The sequence below is a fragment of the Octopus sinensis genome, linkage group LG2 (genome assembly GCF_006345805.1).
Source record: "Octopus sinensis linkage group LG2, ASM634580v1, whole genome shotgun sequence".
NCBI classification, from domain to species: domain Eukaryota; kingdom Metazoa; phylum Mollusca; class Cephalopoda; order Octopoda; family Octopodidae; genus Octopus; species Octopus sinensis.
Window position 1 is genome coordinate 114,408,824 of NC_042998.1, and position 11,849 is coordinate 114,420,672.

Below are 11,849 nucleotides of genomic sequence, written 5' to 3' on the forward strand. Positions count from 1 at the left end.
CTATATTTTCCTCCTTTTATATGCCAGACACCGCACAGCCTGCCACTATCTAATAATAATAATAATAATAATAATAATAATATGCTGCAGCTGATAATACCAAATACTACTAATACTACAATGACACTACAACTACTACTATGATAGCACAGGAATCTGAGGCCTAACAACAACCCTTACCCCCCGCCCCTGCTACAGTTGCTGTTGATGCAACTAATGCTGGTAATACACATGAAAACAATAATATCAGTGATATCAGTGATGATAATAATAAAAATAAGGAAAGGAAGCGGATGGAGCCTCCTCATGGGCTGATTAAGGATACATCTAGTGATGGTGTCACAATAAAAACATTGGTAATTGCGCAACCTGATAATCGCTACCGCATATGAGTGACAATGAGAAAACAAATTATTGTGAATAACGGCGGAAATGAAACTGAAACCAATTATGGTGACAATGTTACTGAGAGATTCTGGTCGGGCTCACGCCTGTCGATATCCAGAAAGGGCCCACCACACACGGTGTAGATGGAGCAACCAAATTAATGCTGTGGTCATGGAGTGTTACTACCTGAGCAGCCCGGTAGATGAAAATGTTGCTCAAATTAGGGGTTACCGACAACGTATGTATGATCATTGGAGAGAAAAGGGATCGTTTCAACTTACCGAACAGAAACTATGTGATCAAGCTAGAGCAATAAGGAAAAATTGTTGGTTCACAGAAGTAGAGCTCGAAGCTATCAAAGACGTGTCATGGAAAATAGCAGTAGAGATAACAATGGAAATACAGTTCTTACTAATAAGAGTAATCTCATAGAACAGGAAAAAAGCAGTGGTAGTTTACTTGATGAGAGACATATAGATTATCTAAAAGAAGAAATAAAACTAATGACGACATGACAGATGAACAAAAGACAATCTAGAGCAGAATAAAGTTTAGACTACAGGAGAACGATAGCGACATTATTTGCAACCTTAAAAAGGTTGATCGATGGAAATTGAACCAAGAAACGAAAAATGTCAATGAAATTCTGAAATACATCAAAACAAACATCACAGAAACAAATAATTTGATCAAGGCAGCAAGTATTGTTGTAGCAGAAAACATGGGTGTTGATGTCAAGAAAAAGAAACATAATAAGAGTGACAAAAGAAAAGATCCATGGTGGAAAAGAAGAATCCAAGCAGGGTTAGACATGGTCTCGGAGGAAGTCTCTGTGTTAGACCGAAAAGAGAAAGGGGAGCTTAAAAGCGAACAAAAATACAGGGCGCTGAAAAGAAAGTATAATATGGAAAGAAAGGGCCTGAAAGAAGTAATGGAGGAACTGAAACAGCGCCTTGTTGCAAAGAAAGCAAAGTGGGTAAGATACGATGAAAGAATGAAGGGTTACCAGCAGAATAGGTTATTCAGAGTAGATCAGAAGTGATTCTATAAAGAAAGAAATGGAGAGTTTACAGATGAAAAATTGATAACAGTTAACATTGAAAGTTAAAGGTTTTGGAGTGACATCTGGAGCAAAGACAAGGAGCACAAGAAGGATGCTGAATGGTTGCAAGAACTGAAACAAACAGTAGCCTGTCCAAAACAGGCAGAACTAAACATTTCAGTTACGGAAGTGAAGAAAATCAGCAAAAATATGAGAAACTGCAAAGCCCCGGGACCAGATGGAGTTCAAGTCTACTGGATCAAAAGATTTTGTGAATGTGATGCATGAATAGCTGCAAAACTCAACACCTTGTGAAATGCCGACCAAGTAACACCAGAGTGGTTGACATTGGGTAGGACGTTGGTGTGCCTGAAGAACATCGAAAAAGGCAATACGGTAGACAATTACATGCCTATATCCTGTTTGCCACTTATGTGGAAGTTATTGACTGGAATACTCGCAGAGTCAATGTACGAGCATCTTGTAAAAAACGGAGTCCTGTCACCTGAGCAGAAGGGTTGCAAGCATAAGTGCAGAGGTATCAAGGATCAACTCTGTACTCAGAGACTGCAAGAGGAGGAAAAGTAACTAGCCATGTCATGGATCGACGACTATCGCAAGGCGTACGATATGATCCCACATTCTTGGATTATGGAGTACATGAACCTATTTGGTATTGCATCGAATGTTGAGCAATTGATTGGAAAAAGTATGGCAAATTGGAGGACGGACCTGACAGCATACGGAAGAAGATTAGGGACCGTAGAAATTAGGAAGCGCATCTTCCAAAGGGACTACCTGCCCCCACTGATCTTTTTACTGTGCTTGATACTACTAACACTTATTCTGAGGAAAGCAAAAGCTGGGTATGTATTCAAAAGCTGCCAACAAAATTTTAACCATCTATTATTCATGGATGACCTGAAAATTTATGGTAAAGATGAATCCCAAGTCAGTTCCCTCGTTGATACGGTGTATACCGTCAGTGCTGATATTACAATGGAGTTCGAAATGAGAAATTGTGGTGTGTTAGTCGTGAAGAGAAGCAAAATCAAATGTACGGACGGGCTAACGATACCATCGGGGGAGGTTATGAAGCAGGTAAAAGAGACGGGCTAAAGCAGTTGGGGATTTTGGAAATGGATAAATTGATAGAGAAAGAAATGACAGAAAAATGTAAAGTGGAGTTCTTACGCAGACTGAGACTGATCCTTAAGTCAAAATTAAACGGACGGAATAAGATCAAAGCTATGAACACCTGAGCGGTTTCACTCCTTAGATACGGTGCAGGGGTAATCGCATGGAGAATAGACGAACTAAACAGTTTAGGCAGTAAGACAAAGAATTTGCTAACAAGATATGGGTCACTCTACCTAAAATGTGACACAGACAGACTGTATGTACCAAGACAAAGAGGGGAAAGAGGACTATTGGATGCAAACACAGCATTAGAGCAGAAGAAAACAACATAGCATGGTATGTAAAAAATACCACAGCACCGCTATTATTAGAAGTAAGATCAGACTGGTGTAGGATGAGAGATTGCAAAGATAAAGCAGTATACAAGAAATTGAAAACGAATGAAACTGAAAATAGGTGGGTAAAGAAAAGAATGCATGGTCAATTTCATAGGGATGTTGAAGATACGACAGACAAAGAAAAAAGATTGCTCTGGATGACTAAAAGTGATTTGAAACGGGAAACGAAGGCTCTAATCTGTGCTCCCCAAGAGCAAGCACTACGAACAAACCACATAAAATACAGAATAGACAACACAGCAGAAAGTGATAAGTGCAGAATCTGTTGACAAAACGGTGAAATCGTATGGCATATTACCAGCCAATGTACGGCACAAGCCCAGAAGGAATATAAGAGACGCCACGACAATATAGACATTGGATACTTTGTAACAAGTATGGACTTAACAGAACAAAAAATTGCTACGACCACAAACCCGAAGGCATCGTCGAAAATTGAAATGCAAAGATTCCATGGGATTTTTGATTCAGTGCGCCCATGAGATAGAGAATAAGAAGCGGGACATATTCTTAACTGAGAAAGAAAACAAACTGTGCTGGATCATAGATATAGCATGCCCAGCTGACAACAATGTATACGATAGGGAAAAGGAAAAGTCGAGAGATATGACAGGCTAGCTCGGGCAATTAAGCAGTTGTGGTCGATGGAAAAGGTAGCAGTAGTACCAATAATTGTCGGAGCCCTGGGAGCAGTGAGCAAAAATCTCGATAAGTACGTGGAACAAATAGGGGCTGCTATATAAGGGTGGAGCACTTGCAGAAAACTGTACTGCTTGTAACCGCTCGAATACTCTGGAAGGTGCTCGAAAAATAAGAGCTGTTACTTTAGTTCACTGGTAGTGAACAGCTGGCACCGTTGTACATCTCCAGCGTTAGGAGCTGTGCTAAGACAATAAAATAATAATAATAATAAAAATGATAATAATAATAATAATAATAATAATAATAATAATAATAATAATAATAATAATAATAATAATGATAACAACAACACAGTCAAAACACCGTAAGTTATGATATTTATATAATACAAAGATATATCTAAAAATATATGACATGTCTCTGCAACTTTTAATTTATTTAATTTATTGCTGTGTCTTAAATGTAGATTTGAACTTAATTGTCCCGTCCTCGAATTTAATTAAGTTCTCGAAAGTAACTTTTACCCCACGAGGTAAATTCTCATTCTCTCTCTCTAATTTATTCCTCGCTCTCTCTTCCTTGCTCTCACTCTTCTCTCTCCTTCTCCTTCTCTCACTCCGCTTCTCCCTCTCTGCAAAGCACAAGTTTCAGCTGCTGTTAAAAAACTTGCTAGATATTTATTTACAACCAAGAGAGTCCCAGTCAAAACACCGTAAGCTATGATCTTAATATAATACAAAGATACATCTAAAAATATATGACATGTCTCTGCAGCTTTTAATTTATTTCTCGACAGATTCTTTACTTGATGGCAGCAAGAAACGCTGCAGTAGGCACCTTCTCTCTGCGGTGATGCGCCCGTCCTACCCACCCCATTACCATCTTCCTTTATGTTCAATATCTACCTCACTTCCGTATTTACAACCACTCTTAAGAAGTCCACCCACTTGCCCTGTCGATCTGCATGGATTATACTGACCTTGCTGTCTTAATTGGCTTCCTCCCCACCTTAGTTGATCCTCTTTTCCTTTTCTTTTTCTGTCTTTCTATTCTCTCTCTCTTTCACTCTCTCTTCTTATTTCCCCCCAATTCTTTTCTGTTAATGCCGGGGTGGTGTTGGGAGTTGAGCGCCCATCGCTTATAAAACGCCCCAGTGGCCAGCGCAAGACGTATCCCTGATAACCAAGCTCGACTCCTTCGCCAAACCAACAGGAGAAGAATGGGAAAAGACGAGTATCTGTGCCTTCAAATAACCAGTGCTCCGTGTAGGCTGTACTCGTTAGCCTTGGATGACAAGTATACTAGGAGAAAGATCAATCTGAGTTCAAAACCAGGGGAGCAAAGTCCCTGCTGCCTTGGCAGACTACCTTGAGAGAGATGGCGTCTCGTTAAAAATACCCGTAGGTCGTAACCTACAAACACACCTCATATGTGAGTGAAAATGCCAAGCAAAATAGATAACGATAACGGTGTGAACGGGACTGGAACCAATGGTCAAAGTGCCGCACCCGGCAGGTGATCCACTGTGCAGTAGGGTAGGTCCGGTAATAATTCAGCCATTGATAGCCATGTTACAAGACATAAGTGGAGTAAACAAGTAAACATGATGGTTATAGTGTTACTACCGGAGTACCCTAATTGATGCGAATGACGTACCTGTCAGAGGGTACAGAAAACGAATGCACAGTAAATGGAAAGCAATGGATATGTTTGAAATTACTGAACAGAGATTATGTGACTAAGCAAGAGCAATACGAAAAAATGGATAGTTAACAGAATTGGAGCCAGAAGCTATTAAAAGAAGGATATCGGGTGATGCTGGACATGCGAGAAACGAAAGTGCTATAGTGGGAGAGGTGGACAATTGTTCACCAGCATATACTACCGTGAATTGAGAAAGACTTGAGATATGTGACCACTCAAAGAATAAAGAACGATTAATAATAGATAGGATTTTTGATCTATTAAATATAGAAGTGACAGAATTTATGTGCGACTTCGAGAGGGCTAACCAGTAGAAACTAAATCAAGAGACTAGTAAACTCAATAACGTATTGAGACACATTGAAACAAAGAATATCACATAAACAAATATTCTTATCAAGGCTGCCACTAGGATTGTGGCAGATAGGATGATATTGAGTACTACAGAGAACAGAACAGCGACGGATAGAATAGGAAATAAACAAGCTTGGTGGAAAAGGAGAATTTCTGAAGATATAAACTCATTGAACAGTATAGTGTCAATACTTGCCAGGAAAAGAAATGGAGAACTTAAGAATGCATAGAAATTCGAAAGAGTTAGGAAAAGGTATGGTGTTGATACAAAAGGCCTGAATGTTGTAATTGAAGAATTCAAACTGTGCCTACTTACAAAAAACAAAAAGCAAAGATAACTAGGTTTGAACAACGGATTAAGCAATACCGGCAAAAAATATGTTTAGAACCGACTAAAAAAGATTTTATTAAGAAATTAAAGATGATAAAAACGTGAAAGATTAGTCGCTGATGCTGATGGAAGTCGACTTTTCTGGGATAAGAAATGGAGTAAGCGAGAACTCATAATACTACAGCTGAATGGCTCTTCAGTTTGAAGCAACCAGCAACCTTGGTACTCAGGAAAATGAACATGGGTACGAACTAAAGGGAAAATCCCAAACAATCAACCACCTCCTCTTCATGGATGATTTGAAACTCTTTGGCAAGGATGAGACACAAGTGAGTTCCTTCGTGAACAAAATGCACTGTTTTAGTGCTAATATTAGAATGGAATTTGGACTCAAGAAGACCGCAAATATCTACCCCAAAACAGACAAAGTACTGTCCGTAGCAGGGGTAGAATTACCGAACAGAGACTTGATTAAGCAAATTGAAATGGAAGGCTACAAATACCTTGGTGTACTAGAGTCAGTAATGGAAAAAGAAATGAAAGAGCAACTGAGGATGAAGTATTTCCGAAGGCTGAGATTGGTGTTGCGCTCGAAATTGACTTGATGGAATAAAATCCAAGCAGTTAATATATGGGCGATAGCATCACTTCGGTATGGAGCGGGAATTATAAAAGGTTAAAAGAGAGGAATTAATGTACACCAAGACCAGAAAAATGTTGACAGCACACAGAGCCTTCGATCCTATGAGTGACATCGATAGGCTGTACATATTCAGAAAAAAAAAGGGTGGGAGATGTTTGATCAGTTGCCAGGAATATATCGAAGAAGAAGAAAACAGCCTAGGTGGTATATAAAAAATGCCGTTGAAAAAATGCTTGTTGAAGCATACGAAGAAGGTCGGCGTCATCAAAATTGAAAATTGTGTAACGGAAGAAAAATTTAAACAAGAAATGAACACAAAAAATAAAAAAAATGTGAAAAAAATGTACGAGCATTTGCAAAAGATCTGAACGCCAATACAGATACAGAGGACCGGTGGCTATCCTCAGGAGTGGCCTGAGGATAGAGACAGAGGGTACTCATATACGCAGCTCAGGAGCAACTGCTAGGGACTAACTATATGATGTGCAGAATAGACAACACAACCGATTGCGACAAACGCAGAGTGTGTGGTGAGAAGGGTGAAGCGATATGGTACATCGTTAGCCAATGTCTGAAATTGGCACAACGCGAATACAAAAGGCACCATGACAATATGGCAAGAAGGATGCGTTGGGTGTTCTGTGGAAATCACGGCCTACAAAGAGCAAAGACGTAATATGAGCAAACCCCAGAAATTAAAAACCAGAAAGAAAGAACGGAGATTATCAGACTGGCAGGAGAAGGCGTTGCATGTTAGATTCCCAAAGATAATTTCAGCAAAGAATAGTAGTGAGACATGGTTACGATTGCAGAAAAAAAGCTGAAGAGGGAGACAAAAAGTTTGTTAGTAGCTGCACAAGATCAAGCGTTAAGGACTAATTGGATAAACGCCAAGATAGACAAAAACCAATTAGATTCTCAATGTACATTATGCAAATCAAAAGAGGAACGATTTACGCGTATAGTAAGTGAATGTAGCATGCTGGCACAGAAAGAATACAAAAAAGACATGACAATCTAGGGAGAGCAATCCACTGGGAGCTATGTAGAAAGCTAAGATTTGAACATACTGATAAATGGTATGAACATGAACCTAGTAAAGTCCTAGAATAATATAAGCTAGAAGGCCTGATTAGTAGTAGATAAAGAGAAAAGAAAGTGCCAGATAAGAAACTTTACATTCCCAAATGATGAAAAAATTAATATGGGAAATATAGAAAAAATATCAAAGTACAAGTATCTAGCCATTGAATTACAGAATCTATGGAAAGTACGGGTAAAATGTATCCTTGTAGTTATAGAGGCATTGGGAACTCTCTATAAAGATCTGAACACATGGGTAGTGGAAACAGGCATAAAACCCAATTTAGTTCAGCTGCAGAAAGCAATGTTATGGGAGCCAGATAGGATATTTACAAATGTTCTTGGCATCTAAGGTTACTTGTGGTAGCCCAATAGGAGGGTTCTTGGCATCTAAAACTTGTTGTAGCCCGATGTTGAGATACTTTTCTTTTCCAACAATGTAATCTGTTGAGTGTATATGAACAATAGTAGTAGTAGTAGTAGTAGTAGTAGTAATAATAATAATAATAATAATAATAATAATAATAATAATGATAATAATATTAATAATAATGATCCATGATATTGGATACGGTGTGGCGTCTTAAATAATAATAATCTGTTGAGTGTATATGAACAATAATAGTAGTAGTAGTAGTAGTAATAATAATAATATAATAATAATAATGATATCAATAATAATAATAATAATGATAATAATAATAATAATAATGATAATAATATTAATAATAATGATCCATGATATTGGATACTGTGTGGCGTCTTAAATAATAATAATCTGTTGAGTGTATATGAACAATAATAGTAGTAGTAGTAGTAGTAGTAGTAGTAGTAGTAGTAGTAGTAATAATAATAATAATAATAATAATAATAATAAATAATAATAATAATAATAATAATAATAATAATGATAATAATATTAATAATAATGATCCATGATATTGGATACTGTGTGGCGTCTTAAATAATAATAATCTGTTGAGTGTATATGAACAATAATAGTAGTAGTAGTAGTTGTAATAATAATGATAATAATAATAATAATGATATCAATAATAATAATAATAATGATAATAATAATAATAATAATGATAATAATATTAATAATAATGATCCATGATATTGGATACTGTGTGGCGTCTTAAATAATAATAATCTGTTGAGTGTATATGAACAATAATAGTAGTAGTAGTAGTAGTAGTAGTAGTAGTAGTAGTAGTAGTAGTAGTAGTAATAATAATAATAATAATAATAATAATAATGATATTAATAATAATAATAATAATAATAATGATAATGTTATATTTCGGAATGGTCATATTGCCAGTTTAGCCATTCCGAAATATAACAATATCTGTTTCAACACACGACTTCACATAAAAAATCTTGCACAACAAATATTTAAACGTAATAATGATAATAATATTAATAATAATGATCCATGATATTGGATAGTGTGTGGCGTCTTAAATAATAATAATCTGTTGAGTGTATATGAATAATAATAGTAGTAGTAGTAGTAGTAATAGTAGTAGTAGTAGTAATACTAATGATAATAATAATAATAATAATAATAATAATAATAATGATAATAATAATAATAATAATAATGATAATAATAATAATAATAATAATAATAATAATAATAATAATAATAATAATAATAATAATAATAATCCCCCGAATGCTGTACATGCCCTGATGCAGTACGGTGCTCTGATGCAGTACGGTGCCCTGATGCAGTAACAAGCACTGGCCTTCATAGATTCTGATCTTAACTGATGGGAACTCTTATCATGTACATTGTTTTGTCTTGGTATAAAAGATAGGCAATAGCAAATATTCTGCTCAATACCACAGATTTGCCTGTTAGTTGCTTGACCAAAACCAGTTGAGCTTGCCCCTTGGAGGGTAACGATATCTGCATCTCTAATCACGAGCAAAAGTGGTGGGGGAGCATCATACCCATATGTTGAGAGGAATTCTTTCGTTAAACATTCTTAAATAACCCTTATTTTGAGCGGGATGGGCTACTCAGCCAGGAGAAAATTCTCACTGAGGCCCCACCTGCAAGATCATATGCCGTTTACCTCGGTATGAGATCATATATCGCGCACATATGGTTGTGAGTCATGTGCCTGGTGTACCCTTATCGGACTTGTAGTCATGATGAGTGTACTGGGATTTGTATATTTTTCCTCAGTGTCACTTTGATGGTTTGCACTGTCCTCGCCCTCAATATTACTACTGTTGCAGCTGCTGCTGTTACTACTACTACTACTACTACTACTACTACTACTACTACTGATGATGATGATCATGATGATGCTTGTGCTAATGAAAATAATATTAGTAAGAAAAATAGTAATAAAATCTAGCAAAGGCTATACATAATAAATCTGAAACATCTACTTCCAATGGAGAAAAATATCTCAATAACATCGACTAACCATTTATGTTACGATAAAACTCGTCTAAAATGTCGACTGGATATCCAATACATAAGATAGAACACGGCGTATAAAATGTTCAGTAGCAATGAGTGGACGAACTTGCTATAATATCGATGTTTGCGCAACTGACTTTAAGTTAAGTATATATAATCAAGTCTCTTCATTTAAATTTAAAAAAAAAGAAGACTTCACTTCTTTATCTAAATTTAGAAAAAAAAAACTTCTCTACTGTAAGTAAATTCGTGTCAGTCTAAAGGAGAGGAATGTTAGGTATGATATTAAGTAGTCTATATGTAGTGTACTACAGTATAATGGCGTGAAATTAAAATGTGGTATGCTTCGAGGAAACACTGCATTACATACATTTAAATGCGACATATTAGATGAAAGAAAGGAATTAATGGTAAGATGTTCACACTTATTTAGAAGGACGTTTAAATCTTTCCATACTGAATGGACAACTGATTAGTGCTCCTTAATATAATAGGCTGAGCCTGCTATTCAGCATAAAAGAGATATTATTTGGTTCATCAAAATCTTTTACTCAGCTTTCAAAATATTATTGCTATTGTACTTTCAGCCAGAAGAAGAAAAATAAGAAAAATAACTACTACTACTACTACTACTACTACTACTACTACTACTACTACTACTACTACTCTTCTTCTTATTATTATTCTTATTATTATTACTATTATTATCCTCATCAAATCTTGAAAATTTTCCATTAGTGTATTTTAAAAATATTTATCATTATTATTTTTACATTGCTTTTTAATTTATTTATTTTGCTTTTAATTTTACCTAATCGTAATTTATTTCTAATTTACTTTAATTTATTTTTTACCGCAGCTTATCTTAACCATATCAAAATTATTTTAAATATTTATTCCTTTAAGAAAAACATTTTAAATATATATTCCTTGAAGAAAAACAATTTCTTCTAAATAGATTAATTTTCTTTGTAATTCTCACTAACTAACCTGATTTTCAAGTCTATATTCAAAATTAATACTGATCATATAACATTCCATTAGAATTAAATATCATTTCTAATGAATAGCTTTACGCAGGCATCTTTTTTGAAGGGGTCACTATCAGTTTAAAAGCGGTAGAAATTTTGCCATACCATAACTTAACCTGCTGGTACATACGCCTTGTACTAGCCACATGTTTGGTACTATATAACTTCCTTAAATTATTCTGTATACCAACGAATGTGGTGAAACTTTGATAAGGATAAATTGGTGTTAAATTTCTCGATATCTGCAAACTCTTAATCAATTAAATATTGATCAATCAATATGCATGATTATTATATCGCACAATTGTATAATACGAGGGTATCAGAAAAAGTATAATTCTTTCGCATTTTCTACAATTTATATCGAATCTGTTTGGTGTATTAACTTCGGGTTTACAAAGTGGACAGGTAGCGTAATGTAAATTTAATGCGTACATGGACTACAATGCCCTTCACTAGTCAATTTAGTATACTAAGTTTCATCAATACAGAGTGCTTACAAAGTATTTGCCCGGATTATTTCATCCTTCTTTTTTATTTCTATACATATACATACAAACATATATAAATATATACATATATGCATTCATTCATACAAACGTATATACATACATACACGGTGGTTGTCTACTCCTTATTCGGAATTTG